The 14980-nt window shown below is 43.4% G+C and overlaps 1 long non-coding RNA gene across 1 annotated transcript in view; it reads right to left on the reverse strand.

Moving 5' to 3' along the window:
* Positions 1-12808, reverse strand: part of LOC139272617 (uncharacterized) — a 58139-nt gene extending 45331 nt beyond the window's left edge. The window contains exon 1 of the long non-coding RNA XR_011594910.1: positions 12687-12808. This is a non-coding gene — a long non-coding RNA (uncharacterized lncRNA). The remainder of the gene's footprint in view (positions 1-12686) is intronic.
* Positions 12809-14980: the final 2172 nt, after the last annotated feature.

Raw genomic sequence — 14980 nt, forward strand, 5'->3', positions numbered from 1 at the left:
ACCTTTCTTGACATTTGTGCCACTGTTGACCTGCTTGACTGTTCCTTGGCTTCTGCCTTCAATGCCCTTGTTTCCATCAAATGAATCACCGTCTCCCACCACTGTCACTTAACCAGTTTAGCTTAAGTCAGAGGATACAAAATGAGGGTAACTTGTGTACAACACGCCTATCGTGAATAGCTAAACCTGGCTTGAACACGTAAACCATTATCGTGCTTCACTGTCCTCAGCCAAAATACTGTTACTTTAGGATAATTTTTATTCCACAACCAACTGCCTCCTTAAGTCCTTCTCCCCCTCTCATCCTTCCCCATATTGTCACATTCAGAATACATCTTCAGTCTCCTCCTCTTCCTTATCTAGATGCTGCCCCTCAACAACATTATCCACCAGCATGGATTAACTTTCACATACACACTAATGATACCAGCTCTATCTCTCCATTACTTCTCTCAACACTTCGACTGCCTTTGGCATCCAGATGAGTTACAATTTCCTCCAGCTCAACATTAGAAAATGTAAGCATCGGCGTAAACATCGACACAGACCTCAGGATTTTGAACTTTAAATTTTGGACATTGCTTTTCTATATTTCATTTACTGCAGAAGAGCTGACAGCATGACTGGGACAGGCCTAGACATGTTCCACAGGAATACACATCAGGTGGGCGGGGATAGTCTGGGATGGGTCAATGGCTGAAAGCAGGAACCTCATCACAGGTAGATGGCTGATGGAGGACCCTTTTGTCATGTAATGGGAACTCATCAGTGAGAGATCAGGTAAACTGGTCAGTGCTCAAGCTATCATCCTGGAATGAGATAGCCCCGGAGCGCGGGAACCTCCGGACAAAGGAAGCTATCGGCCATCCAGACTCGTTGGAGCCTTTATCCCCAGGAAGAGCCCAGTAACAAAGGCACAGGCCGAAGGTGTGATTCATGCTCTTTAGTTGGACTGCCTCGGGCAAAGGACTGGTTTTTGGCACGAGGATTCAGCAAGCATTTTCCAGGTATACCAGAAATGCAGTTTGCTGCCATATATCTCCCTCTCTCCTCTTCTATGCTTGCTTGCTTCATTCAATGCATTCAAGGAGCGAGCAGTCCATCTGAGACAGAGAGAAGATACCATCATCTGCAAGCAAAGAGAGCCTCGCTATTTTGGCTGGGAAGCTGACCTTGAGACTGGACTTGGAAACCATAGATTGAAACGGAACCAGAAGATATGCCTCATCGGGAGAAGCAGCAAGTAAGCCAAAGGGGTAACTGGTGAGCATTATCCCAGCCCATACATCCTTTAGACTACTGCATAGTGTGAAGGGGTGTCGTGTGTCCCAACCAAGCCTTAAGTGTTTAGTGGGGAGGTTTCTGCAATGATCATAGGCGTACACACAGTCCGTTGGACAGATTCGGTGGTGCCCTATTGATCCAAGCAGGGGTGTTTTAGTCGTGGGTACTTCGCGATAGGGGTCTGTTCAGATGGGCCAGTGTTGTGTGTTGTACTGTGTTGGTTTTACGTCACCAAGGTGTGTTTCACTAGAAGCAGGTGTGTGCTTTAACTTGAATAAAAGCATTGTGATGGTTGAGACCGAAAGATCTGTCTATAACTGAGTATTCTGTTCACTACTATAATTCCTGGGTCTAGAACTGTTGTAAGGGGGATGATTCAAAACCACCAAGGGCAAAACCACTTACAAAAAACATTTGGTCCCACTAGGAACTCCATTACCTTGTCACCAAGTCCATTTGCTTCCATGGTCCCTCTCTCAAGTTGAATCAGATTGTTTACAGTTTTGGCATCTTGTTCAAACCTGAGCTAATCTATAATCCCACATTTTATTATTTCCTAAAACATTCCATGCTTCAGAAACAGTGTAAAATAAATATCTCCTCACCTATCTCTTCACTCTCTTGTTAATGAGACCCACTTCATGTTCTTTCAATCCCTTTCACACTCAAGTCCTGCCCACGCAACTTCCCTGTTTGTTCAAATTTCAAGACTAGCCATCGTTGTCACTAGCTCAGCAATGTATCAATTTTTAAAAATATTTTCTTTAACATTACTAAGAAAAACAAGTTGTCACGATAATTCCATATTACATGGAGTTGCTCACTTTCTGGAATTGGTGGACAATCACAGTGGAGAAGAAATCTCAAATTAATAGCTAACTCATAAATTTGCCACTTGCCAGGATTTTCCTACCCATATGGAAATCAGAAGTGAAACACAGGGGGTAGATTTTCATCTTTACCGCCTGGTCATTAAATATCACCTGGGTAAAGCACTTCGAGGAAAATGAGGAGGTGAGGATTGCACGCCTGTTATAGAGACCAGCTTATTTTCCTTTAATTAATTTAAATAGAAGGAAAAGCAGGTAGGCTCTGTTACTGGGGTGCAAAACTTACTGTCAGATTGTCCTTGCTGTGCTCCACTCAAGGGATGCCTAATGCCCAGATGGTAAAGATGAAAATCTACCCCATTGCTTTCTTCGCAACTTTGGAGATGTGATACCATTATACGAGTTGGCAACCTGCACAGCTGTTCTCAAAATCACAGACTTGGTGGAGCATTAATGGAGGAGATCACACTGAATTGCCAACTTCGTTAAATTACTGACCCAACTCCACTGCTATGGGGGGAGGGGGGGGAAACAACCAAAAGATAAGAACCTTTGCACAGGGGAGAATTGGAGCAAGAGGGTCTTCATCAGGCAATCGCTGTGTACCTTCTCATGCCTAGATGAAGAACACCATTGCTGGACATCTAGCAGTAGGTCACATACATGCAATCATGTGTAGACCAGCGAAGCTGTAGCGAGGAAATAGAACATGTATAAGATTTTATATCTTCAGAAACAGGCAAATTTGATGAGTTAAAATGAGGGGTTTTATTTTAATCCTGTTACAAATGCAATACTTTCCATTGTATCTATGTACAGGTTGGACCTCTCTGGTCCAGGACACTCTGGTCCAGAAACATCTATGGTTCGGCATTAGTCTCGGTTTCCCGCGCTTCCTGTCTCTGTGTGCAGTGAGGTAACCAGGCCGGGCAAAGAAAGGGATTTCTGGAAATCCATTCATGAATACTTATTGAAAATATGTTTTATGATGAATATAACTTCTTGCAAGTTATCATATCGGCACTCGTTAGTTTAGCACATGAATAAAAGCAGATGCATTGATAACATTCATCATGCAGGGTGCAGTAGACTGCAGTGTCCCTGCTCAAGATCACAAAAGGTTAATTAAGTTTCTGAAGAGGAGCTTTGTTGTGCAACATTTTTCTGTGTTGCATTTTGACATCTGGAACATGCATTTACTGCAGTGGTTTTCAGACATTAATTAAGGTCAAGAATGATTTCAGGGAAAGGTCGAAAGGATTAAAGTGATAATAAATTCATTTATGAGATGCTGTTCCTGAGCATTCTTATTTATATGCAAATCATGGCACAGTATTTGACAGCAGAAACTCAATGATGACCTGAGCCATAATATAAACATCATCTGTACTTTATAATCGCCATTTAATTTATGATTGACATTTATGCACTCCTAGATTTAACTGCACAAGATGATTGTATAACTGCATAACTAAATCATAAACTTAATGATTTACCATTTGGCACATTCAATACTCAATCAATATATCAGCCAAGAAATCCCAGTCGAGCTCTTCCCGCAGGCAATCGACTGAAAAATTTAAAAAGATGCACACCTACTTGTTCCTGTTGTGCCCACTCAAACTTCCGATCCTGAGGCCTTCACTCTCTACACATCGGAGCGCGTGCACATTTCGACGTCCGTATGCTGGAGTTGGAGTCTCATGGCTCTGGATAGTCAAGCAAGGTACAATATTTTCTCATTCATAATAATAGGAACTCTTTAAGTTGGAGTTCCCATTATTATGAATGAGAAGCCCCCCCAAACACACAAAACACTGATAAAAAAATAGAAAAATACACTACATATTTAAGATTCATTTAAATTAAAGTTCTTATAAAATAAAATATTTTCCCGACTTTTTAAAGTTTTTTTAATTATGCCTTAAAATAAACTTACCTTAATGGGGAGGATTTTTAACAATAAAATATGTTTTCATATGTGTTTATTTAATTTAATTTTAATGTTTATGTATGTTTTTAAACACTTGCATCTGTAAAAGTAGGCTATACGCCTACTTTTTCAGGCGCAAGATTATTAAGGACATTTGCTGGGCAAGATATGCATTACTATCGCAAATCTTTCCCTGCAAGTGTCCTCGCTCCTGATATGCGCGAGATCTGTCAAACCAGAAACTTGACAGATCAGAAAAGACGGTTTTCAGCGCATGCGCATTGCGCACTGAAAACCAGCTTTTCCGATGCCTTCCCGGGTCCGTAGAAACTTCGTACGGACCTGGGACTTTGGAATTTCAGGCCCCATTGTTTTCACAAGATAGTTTACACCATTAGAGGGCTATGCTCATTAACTCCCCAGTCTCATGTGAAAATGTAATATGCAAAGAATTGTTGATATTTTAGTGGAAAATAAATTGTTTTTGATTGCTCAGGATTGGATAATTTCCATCTCAACAGGTTGTAAAAATACAAGTACTGAATCTTAAGTTCCTTCTTTGCCAGTCAGTTGAGAAATGTTATTTTAATGACCAGTTTATAACACTGTTCACAACCACTGCAGCCATAGGGAAAACAGATCAATACTTTTGTTTGAACTGCCAAGGATGAATATATACTCAATGCCTGCTTGCACTAAAAAACTATGGCCATCAATGAGAATGGCTGTACACTCCAACATTAACCAAAAAAAAAGCAACCACCCAAAAAGCAACCACCCTATCCCTCCCTAGAAGATCAAGGAAAATTAAAACACCCTCATAGGTTTTATTTTTTATTTTTGGAATAATGAAATAAGTTGGGAACTGTAGCATAGTGGTTATATTATCGGACTAGTAATCCAGAGGCCTGGACTAATAATCCAGAGACGTGAGTTCAAATCCCGCCATGGCAGCTGGGGAATTTAAATTCAGTTAATTAATAAATCTGGAATTAAAAAGCTAGTGTCAGTAATGTTGACCATGAAACTACCGGATTGTCGGAAAAACCCAACTGGTTCACTAATGTCCTTCGAGGAAGAAAATTCTGGCCTATATGTGACTCCAGACCCACAGCAATGTGGTTGAATCTTAACTGCCCTCTGAAATGGCCTAGCAAGCCACTCAGTTGTAGCAAACCGTTACACTGAAACATAATAAGAATAATACTGGACGGATCATCCGGCTTCGGACACAACAACAGCACACCTAACCCAGTCAACCCTGCAAAAGTCCTCCTCACTAACATCTGAAGACATGTGCCAAAATTGGGAGAGCTGTCCCACAGACCAGTCAAGCAACAGCCTGACATAGTCATACTAACAGAATTATACCATTCTGCCAATGTCCCGGACTCCTCCATGAGTATGTCCTGACATACCACAGATGGTGGCACAGTGGTATACAGTTGGGAGGGAGTGGCCCTGGGAGTTCTAAACATTGACTCCGGACCCCATGAAGTCTCATGGCATCAGGTCCAGCATGGGCAAGGAAACCTCCTGCTGATTACCACCTACCGCCCTCCCTCAGCTGATGAATCAGTACTCCTCCATGTTGAACACCACTTGGAAAAAGTACTGAGGGTAGCAAGGGAACAGAATATACTCTGGATGGGGAACTTCAATGTCCATCACCAAGAGCACCACTAGTGACCAAGCAGGCCGAGTCCTGAAGGACATATCTGCCAGGCTGGGCCTGCAGCAGGTGGTGAGAGAACCAACAAAAGGGAAATACTGACTTGACTTCATCCTCATCAATCTACCTGTTGCAGATGCATCTGTCCATGACAGCATTGGTAGCAGTGACCACCGCACAGTCATTGGGGAGACAAAGTCCCGTCTTCACACTGAGGACACCATCCATCATGCTGTGTAGCACTACAACTGTGCTAAATGGGATAGATTCAGAACAGGTCAAGCAGTTCAAAACTGGGCGTCCATGAGGCACTGTGGGCCATTAGCAACAGCAGAATTGTATTCCACCACAATCTGTAACCTCATGACCCGGCATATCCCTCACTCTATCATTACAATCAAGCCAGGGGACTAACCCTGGTTCAATGAGGAGTGCAGAAGAGCATGCCAGGAGCAGCACTAGGTATACCTAAAAATGAGGTGCCAACCTGGGGAAACTGCAACACTGGACTACATACATGCTAAGCAGCGGAAGCAGCATGGTATAGACAGGGCTAAGCGATCCCCCAATCAACGAATCAGATCAATGCTCTGCAGTCCTGCCACATTCAGTCATATATGGTGGTGGACAATTAAACAACTAACAGGAGGAGGAGACTCCATAAATATCCCCATCCTCAATGATGGCGGAGCCCAGCACACGAATGCTTAAGACAAGGCTGAAGCATTTACAACCATCTTCAGCCAAAAATGCCGAGTGGATGATCCATATCGGCCCCCTCCTGAGGTCCCCACTATCAAAGAAGCCGGTCTTCAGCCAATTCAATTCACTCCACATGATATCAAGAAACAGCTGAGCGCACTGGATACAGCAAAGGCTATGGGCCCAGACAATACCCCGGCTGTCGTGCTGAAGACTTGTGCTCCAGAACTAGCCACGTCTCTAGCCAACCTGTTCCAGTACAGCTACAATACTATCATCTACTTGACAATATGGAAAACTATGTCCAGCTATGTCCTGTCCACAAAAAACAGGACCAATCCAATCTGGCCAATTACCGGCCCATCAGTCTACTCTCAATCATCAGCAAAGTGATGGGAGGTGTCATCGACAATGCTATCAGGCGGCACTTACTCACCAATAACCTGCTCACCGATGCTCAGTCTGGATTCTGCTAGAACCACTCGGCTCCAGACCTCATTACAGCCTTGGTTCAAACAAAGACAAAAGAGCTGAATACCTGAGGTGAGGCAAGAGTGACTGCCCTTGACATCAAGGCAGCATTTTACTGAATGTGACATCAAAGCGCCCTAGTAAAACTGAAGTCAATGGGAATCAAGGGAAAGACTCTCCACTGGCTGGAGTCATACCTAGCACAAAGGAAGATGGTTGTAGTTGTTGGAGGCCAATCATCTCAGCCCCAGGACATCACTGCAGGAGTTCCTCAGAGCAGTGTCCTAGGCCCAGCCATCTTCAGCTGCTTTATCAATGACCAACCCTCCATCATAAGGTCAGAAGTGAGAATGTTTGCCAATGGTTCCACAATGTTAGCATCCATTCGCAACTCCTCAGATAATGAAACAGTTTATGCCGGCATGCAGCAAGACCAGGATGACATTCAGGCTTGGGCTGAAAAGTGGCAAGTAACATTTGTGCCAATCAAGTGTCAGGCAATGACTATCTGTAACAAGAGAGCATCTTACCATCTCCCCTTGACATTCAACGGCGTTACCATTGCCAAATCCTGGGGGGTCACCATTGACCAGAAACATAACTGGACCAGCCACATAAATACCGTGGCAACAAGAGCAGGTCAGAGGCTGGGTATTCTGAGGAGAGTGTCTCACTTCCTAACTCCCCAAAGCCTTTCCATCATCTACAAGGCACAAGTCAGGGGTGTAATGGAATACTCTCCATTTGCCTGGCTGAGTACAGCTCCAACAGCTTCCAGGACAAAGCAACTCGCTTGATTGGCACCTCATTCACCACTTTAAACATTCACTCCCTCCACCACGGTGCCCTTTGGCTGCAGTGTGTACCATCTACAAGATTCATTGCAGCAACTCGCCAATGCTTCTTCGATAGCTCCTCCCAACCCCGCAACATCTACCACCTAGAAGGATAAGGGCAGCAGGTGTGTGGAAACACATCACCTCCAAATTCTCCTCTAAGTCACACACCATCCAGACTTGGAAGTATATCGCTGTTCCTTCATCATTGCTGGGTCAAAATCGTGGAACCTCCTCCCTAATTCCACAGTGTGATACCTTCACCACACTGACTGCAATGGTTCAAGAATGTGGCTCACCACCACCTTCTCAAGAGCAATTAGGGATAGGCAATAAATGCTGGCCTTGCCAGCAACGCCCACAACCTGTGAACAAATAAAAAAAGTTATATTTTTTGTGAACAACAGTTTTGGATTGAGGGTGACTAATACTGATTTTTCAGGACTGGGTCTATTGAATGGACATAGCGAAGGCAATACAAATAACAGGAGGCAATAGAAATAACTAACTCAATCATGTTGCCTTTTGTAAATGTCATTTTTTTGGAGGAACCTGATAAACATTGATCACAGCAAACCACAACAGTTTGTAGGTAAGTATTCTGTTTTGTGGAGAGTAACTTTAGTTTTGAAGCCTGTAAAATTTGTTGCGGTCCTCCCTCTACAACTCTAGAGAAACCAAATACATTTGCAGAGAACTGCTGGAACTTCAACACCATGAGAAATTGAATATTCCTCAACTACTCCCACAGTCCAATCTTACTGGGCGATACAGATGCATTCTCAATTGTTGGAATTGGACACTCTCTTGGGATAAAAATAAATATGAAAACTTACTTTTTAATGGCAGCTATATTTTTGTCGCAGTGGTTTTGTCCACAGACAGCAGCTAAAGAATTACCCAGCCCTCGCATACAATGTTGCTGGGAGGTCAGTGCTAAGATATGGAAAATTGTTACGTGCATATGAACAGGACAAAATGCATATGATCATATTTAAACAGCCACATATTTTGATATCCCTCTGAAGATGTGCAGTATCAGTGTTTCGTCTGTTGAAAGTTAATCTGAACCTTAAATTAGGTCAAACTCAGCCTTTGTCAATGGGCTTGAAATGGTTCAAGGTTCAGATTTAAATTTGCTTTACATGTCAAATATGTACAAACTAAAATGATAAGCATTAATACAGGGGCCTAAATTGGTCAATGTTCTGCTCGCATTCGCCTAGGTCCCGCTGCAAATGTCGGTTTTCTGGGCGATTCCTCCAGAAACACCCATCTGCCGTCGAGGTTCCGCCCGGTGGAAGATTGGTGGAGAAGTGTTCGGCCGATGTCAGATCGTGCCGCCCGCCCATGCCAGATGTTGGAAAAGTGTAATTTTCATCAGTTATGCTGGCCTCCGGTCGACCTGCCACCCGCCAGAAGGACCGTTCGGTAAAAGCAGGTCTGACCTGGACGGCATTCGGCCAGCAGTGAGATCGGGAGGGAGGGAGGGAGGGAGGGAGGGAGAGGTGGACAGCAGTCGGGCAGCACGGAGAACGGGAGGCTGGTGATCTGCTGGCAGTCGGGCAGCATGGGGAATGGGTGGGAGGGAGTGCTGGAGGCCATCACATCACGGCAACCGGGCAGATGCTGCACCATTATGAGCGGGACTGCTGGAAAAAAGTTAGATGCATGTTGCATTACTTTCTTGCTGATGGTGATGTTTAAATTGGATGTCATAAAAGTGACTGAAATGTATCTAGGCTGGTGGAGGCTTGCCACGACCATCCAGGGTGAGTTTGTTGTACCTGCACTCCACCTTCGTCACTAGCTCCTCCAATTCCTGAACCACGGAGCTCTGCGTCTGGTTTTGTCTGTCTTCATTGAAGATTTCTGGCCACTCATCCTCAATGATGAGAGGAATGGCTGCAGAAGAGTTTGTGGGTTTAAATTTCTCACACTGCCCCCTCTGCAACTCAGACTGCCCCCTCTCCAATGCCAACCCTCTGCTCTCTAAACTCCAACTCTCACCTCTCCCCTCTCACACTCACAGATGGGATAACGTGCTCTCCTTTTATGCACGCGCGCTGTTCCCCAATCAGCCTCAAAGGGCCATGAAAGGACTACACATCGGATCAAGAAAACTACAAAAACACCAAAACGCGAAATCTTGCGCATGCGCAGTGGAGGCCCTCCGAAGATCCCCGAGTGGAGAGGCCTCCAACTGACACACAGTAGTGACGTCGGCCGCCGAGTCCCACTCCCGCCCATTCCCGGCCGCCGACTGCTGCCGACTGCCGCTCCCACTGCCACCCACACAACGGAGCCGAAAATGGCTCACGACAGGACCCAGCGGCAACGGGCGACAAAAACGGACCTTCCGCCCAGGGGCTGCCGAGAAATGGGCAGGACATAGCCGGGACCAAATTCGGGCCCTCAGTGTAGAGCACTTAGATCCAGCGATCTAATAATTGCATCGGCTGCAGCACATAGCTTAAAATTATATTACAATGTAGAAACTACAGACCGTACAGTTCTTAGTAGAGCAGTAGCTTCTTTCTCCCAGACTGCAATGGAAATGAATCAGAAACTGAGCATTTATTTCCTACAGATGAGGATTCTTAATAATAGAGTGATCATTAACTTGGGTGGGAGAAATGATCGGATTGAATCTCTTGGAAATTTCAATTTCTGTCAAACAGATGATAATGAACTTAAAAATTAATTCAATCGGGCTTATAATATTCTTTTATTTTAAAAGTGGTTTCTATTCCTGAAATTGGATGACAACTCTATCAATCATCTTCAGGGTTATAATTTAAAGGATGTACAGTTCAAGTCTGCACTATAAACATTCCATAGCAGCTCAGTTATAAAAATTCCATGGCTGAAATTATTTTGTTTGGAAATATAAAGGAGGAGATTATAATCTGAGTTGTAAGCATTAAGACCCTCCTAGTCACTATTGTCAACAGGTTATAGATACCACATGTGCATAATTGCAACATTTTCCTCAAATCAGTGTCTTAAGATAAGCAATCAGAAGTTAATCACTAATGTTCAAGCCAACTGATGCAACCAGGCTATTTAATGCATATGCTGGCATCAGCAAAGCCACAAAATGGTTGCTGTGTCAAAATCCTGGAACTCCCTCCCTAGCAGCGCTGTGGGAGTACCTTCATCATATGGAATGTAGCGATTCCAGAAGGTGGCTCACCACTACCTTCTCCAGAGCAACTAGGGATAGGCAATAAATGCTGGCCTTGCCAGCGATGTTCACATCCCGTGAATGAATGGCTTGTCATTTGGTGTGTGAGAAGGGTAAATGGATTGCCTGTGATAAATATTGTTCCCCATCTGGCTATACCTCCTCTTTCATACTGATCAACATTTCAGTGATGTTGAAATGTTTTTTTCTGAATCGTACCGGGGCTATATGAGTTTCTAATCACTGCAACTTGATTGGAAAACAGTGTGTTTTTTCCAGAGACCAAGAGACTGATTTCCGGTTCACAAGGTGATAAACTGTTCTAATCATGACTCTATGCTGATTAGTTCACTGTTTGTAACCAGGAGCTGCTTAGAGGAAATTGCACTATTGCAATGTTCATTATTTGCTATGTGTGACCAATTCCAACATTAAAGCACCCAATACCTGAAAATTGACCAGAGGATTGTTAATGTTTACAAAATATTTACGCAAAGCAAATAGTTCTAACTAAGTTTTTGTAAATGTCTATTCAGCTGGCAAACTACATTAGATAGTAATGAGGGTAATAAATTAATTGTATATAGCTGTAATAATTTTCTAGTTGTTAGGTGTAAATGATGTCTATTCTTCCCATTTACATCTGCCATGTCTTCTTTCTCTCCCATGTCTCTCTTTAAACTGATGTTGTATATAAGTTGGGCTCTCCTGGACCTATAACTTTTTCTGCAATGCTCAGTCCCATTTGGTACTTATTCTTCTCGGGGTCCTTGGAACATTAATCATGTAGAGACTACCCGACTGCTATCAGTTGTGAAATTGCAAATATGGTCTCCTTGGTATAGGTTGTATTTTTGATGATTCTGTAAGTGTATTCAGAATAATGTCCAACTGAAATATAATGTACAATGATTCATATCTTTGGACTCCAATTCGCCATTCAATTACATTGATCAATGACGCCTCCCTTCGTGGTTGTAGCTTTTATCACTCTGAGTGAGCAAGGTAATAAAAATAGATTTTCATCATACTTGCTGACATTAAATTAAAGCCTGAATTGAGTCTAACTATAATCCAAGTTATGTCTCAAGAGTTGCTGGCAGACCAAAACTAATGAGGTCCACCTACCCCCATAATTGACTTAATTGCTGTTGTAGAGCAACTCGCATTAACATTTTAACACTCTGTTAAGCCCATGTGGGGAAAATGCAAATCATCTTTTTATGCCAAATCACACTTTCTTTGGGTGTGGAATTAAAATTATTACCAGCCCGTATATTTTTTATATCCAGTAATATCATACATGGCCTTGTAAATAGCTGTATATAAAATTATTGTTAATAAGTATAATTATGTTTATTTACACTATGGTGGATGAATTCAAGATAGTCATCTATTGATTTTAATTAAGGCATTACAGTGGTTGACTAAAATGATTGAAGTTTTCAATGCATCACTGATTTGTCAAAAAGATTTAATGTAGCAAGATTGTAGACAAGTGAAAAAATACTGACCTATTCTTTTTGATCAGAGACACAAGCTCTTGATCCACAACTCATTTGTGGCTCTATTCACAGCTTTCATAAGAAATTTGGTAAATATTTGATCTCTTCTGCTTATTATGATTCATGGAAGATTTTTGAGATGAACAATTAGGATAAATAGTTTCACTGGTTCCAATTATATACAAGAGCCACATGTCTCATGAGCTATGGATTTGCATATATTATATGATCTCCCACAGCAAATCATGGAATGGTCTCTCTCTTACCTGTATCTGTTGTCTTCATTTTCTGTCTTCCCTGTCTCTCCTCTTCACTTCTGTCTCTTTCCTTTCTCTTCTGCTTCTCCCTCGCTCACTCTTTTTGCTTCTATTTCTTTCATCTTCTGCTTCTTTCTCTGTCTTTTTCTTCTTTCCTTTCAGGAGGGAGATGGTCGGTGGCCACGTATGATAGAGTGGAGGAAGAAGCCACCAATGGTTACAGGCTGCATTTAGGGTGGGGACTGTGGTAAAATGTAGCTCGTAGTGGCACCTTTCTTAGCCTCTCCACCATCACTCATACTTCCTCTCCTCACTCCCATCATATAATTTACCCCTTCACATTTCTAATACCCTCTCCCGCTCTTATCAATCATCTCACTACCATCAGTATACCTACCTCTTCCCTTTGAAATAGCTGTACAACCCCCGTATCCTCTCCTTTTCCTTGCTCTGCTATCACTCAATCCATCCTTAATCTTCAATCTACTGACCCATTTCCACTTGTACCCCAAGAGCAGGTGCTGATGGGAAGAGGCCCCCTCACAGCCAACCTGTTTCCTGTTTCCTTCCACCTGCACCCCCCACCCCCCCACCTACTACCACTGCCCCCCGCCCTCCCCCCATCCTCCTCCTTCCCTATATAGTTCCTTTAGAGGCTTTGTTTGATTTCAAAATGTAAATTAATTGTTTTTTTAAGGGAGAACAAATTAGAATGAGGAAAGACTCTCTCCCTCTAGTTGTGTGTCTCTCTCTTATATATCTGCCTGCCTTTCTCTCAGAGAGCTTTTTGAATAATTTATGATGAAAAGATACATATGAATATGATACATTTGGAAATACGAGGAGGGAGACCCTGGGGCACAAATGCATAAACTGGATTTCTCCTGCACTTCCGATGAAGCTGAAGCAGCTTCGAGGAACCAAAACCCATGACCTACTACAACTGAAGCAAATCTGACATCTAAAACAGGGGCACAGTGGCATGCAAAAACAAGGCATCTGTGACCTCAGTAAGTTGGCAGTAAACTGCAAGCTGTTACTTGTTAAATCTCCTGCAGTTGCCTTGTGGTAAAAACACATGAGTGCTGTGGTCACTTTTACCACCACTATCAGAGTGGTGCTGATATTTCTCTCTCACGTGTCGCTGGCAAAGTCGACATTTATTGCCCATCCCTAGTTGCCTTAACTGAATAGCTTGATAGGCCGCTTCTCCGGAACACATATAGGCCAGACTGGGTAAGGATGTCAGGCTTCTCCCTGCCCTAGCCCTAAACTCGCATCTTTCTCTAGTTTATCTCTGATCTCTCCTCTTGACCTCTCCACGCTCATCTTGTCCATGAGACCCACTTCCTGCTCCCTTGACCCTATTCCCACTAAACTGCTGACCACCCAACTTCCTTCTTTGGCTTCTATGTTAGCCGACATTGTTAACGGTTATCTCTCCTCAGGTACTGTCTCTCTCTCCTTTAAATTTGCGGTTATCACCCCTCTCCTCAAAAAAACAACCCTTGACCCCACTGTGCTTGCTAGCTACCACCCCCATCTCGAAACTTCCTTTCTTCTCCAAAGTCCTTGAACGGGTTGTCACCTCCCAAATCCGTGCCCATTTTTCCTGGAACTCCATGTTTGAATCTCTTCAATCTGTTTTCCGCCAATGACATCCTCTGTGACTGTGACAAAGGTAAACTATCCCTCCTCATCCTCCTCGACCTGTCAGCAGCCTTTGACACAGTTGACCACTTCATCCTCCTCCAACACCTGCCGACCATCGACCAGGTGGGTGGGACTCCACTCGCTTAGTTCCATTCTTATCTATTTAATCGTAGCCAGAAAATCACCTGCAATGGCTTCTCATCCCACTCCCGCATTGTTACCTCTGGTGTCCCCCAACAATCTATCCTTGGCCCCTTCCTATTTCTCATCTATCTGCTGCCCTTGGCGATATCATCCGAAAACACAAAGCCAGTTTCCACATGTATGCTGACGACACGCAGCTCTGCCTCTCCACCACTTCTCTCGACTCCTCCATGGTATCTAAATTGTCACACTGCTTGTCTGACATCCAGTACTGGATGAGCAGAAATTTTCTCCAATTAAATATTGGGAAGAGCAAAGTCATTGTCTTTGGTCCCCGCCACAGACTGCATTCCCTAGCCATTGACTCTATCCCTCACCCTAGCATCTATCTGAGGCTAAACCAGACTGTTCATAACCTAGCCGTCATATTTCACCCTGAAATGAGCTTCCGGCCACATAACAGTGGCATAACTAAAACTGCCTATTTCCACCTCCATAACATTGCC

This window comes from Pristiophorus japonicus, chromosome 9, assembly GCF_044704955.1.
Source record: "Pristiophorus japonicus isolate sPriJap1 chromosome 9, sPriJap1.hap1, whole genome shotgun sequence".
Taxonomy (NCBI): Eukaryota; Metazoa; Chordata; class Chondrichthyes; family Pristiophoridae; genus Pristiophorus; species Pristiophorus japonicus.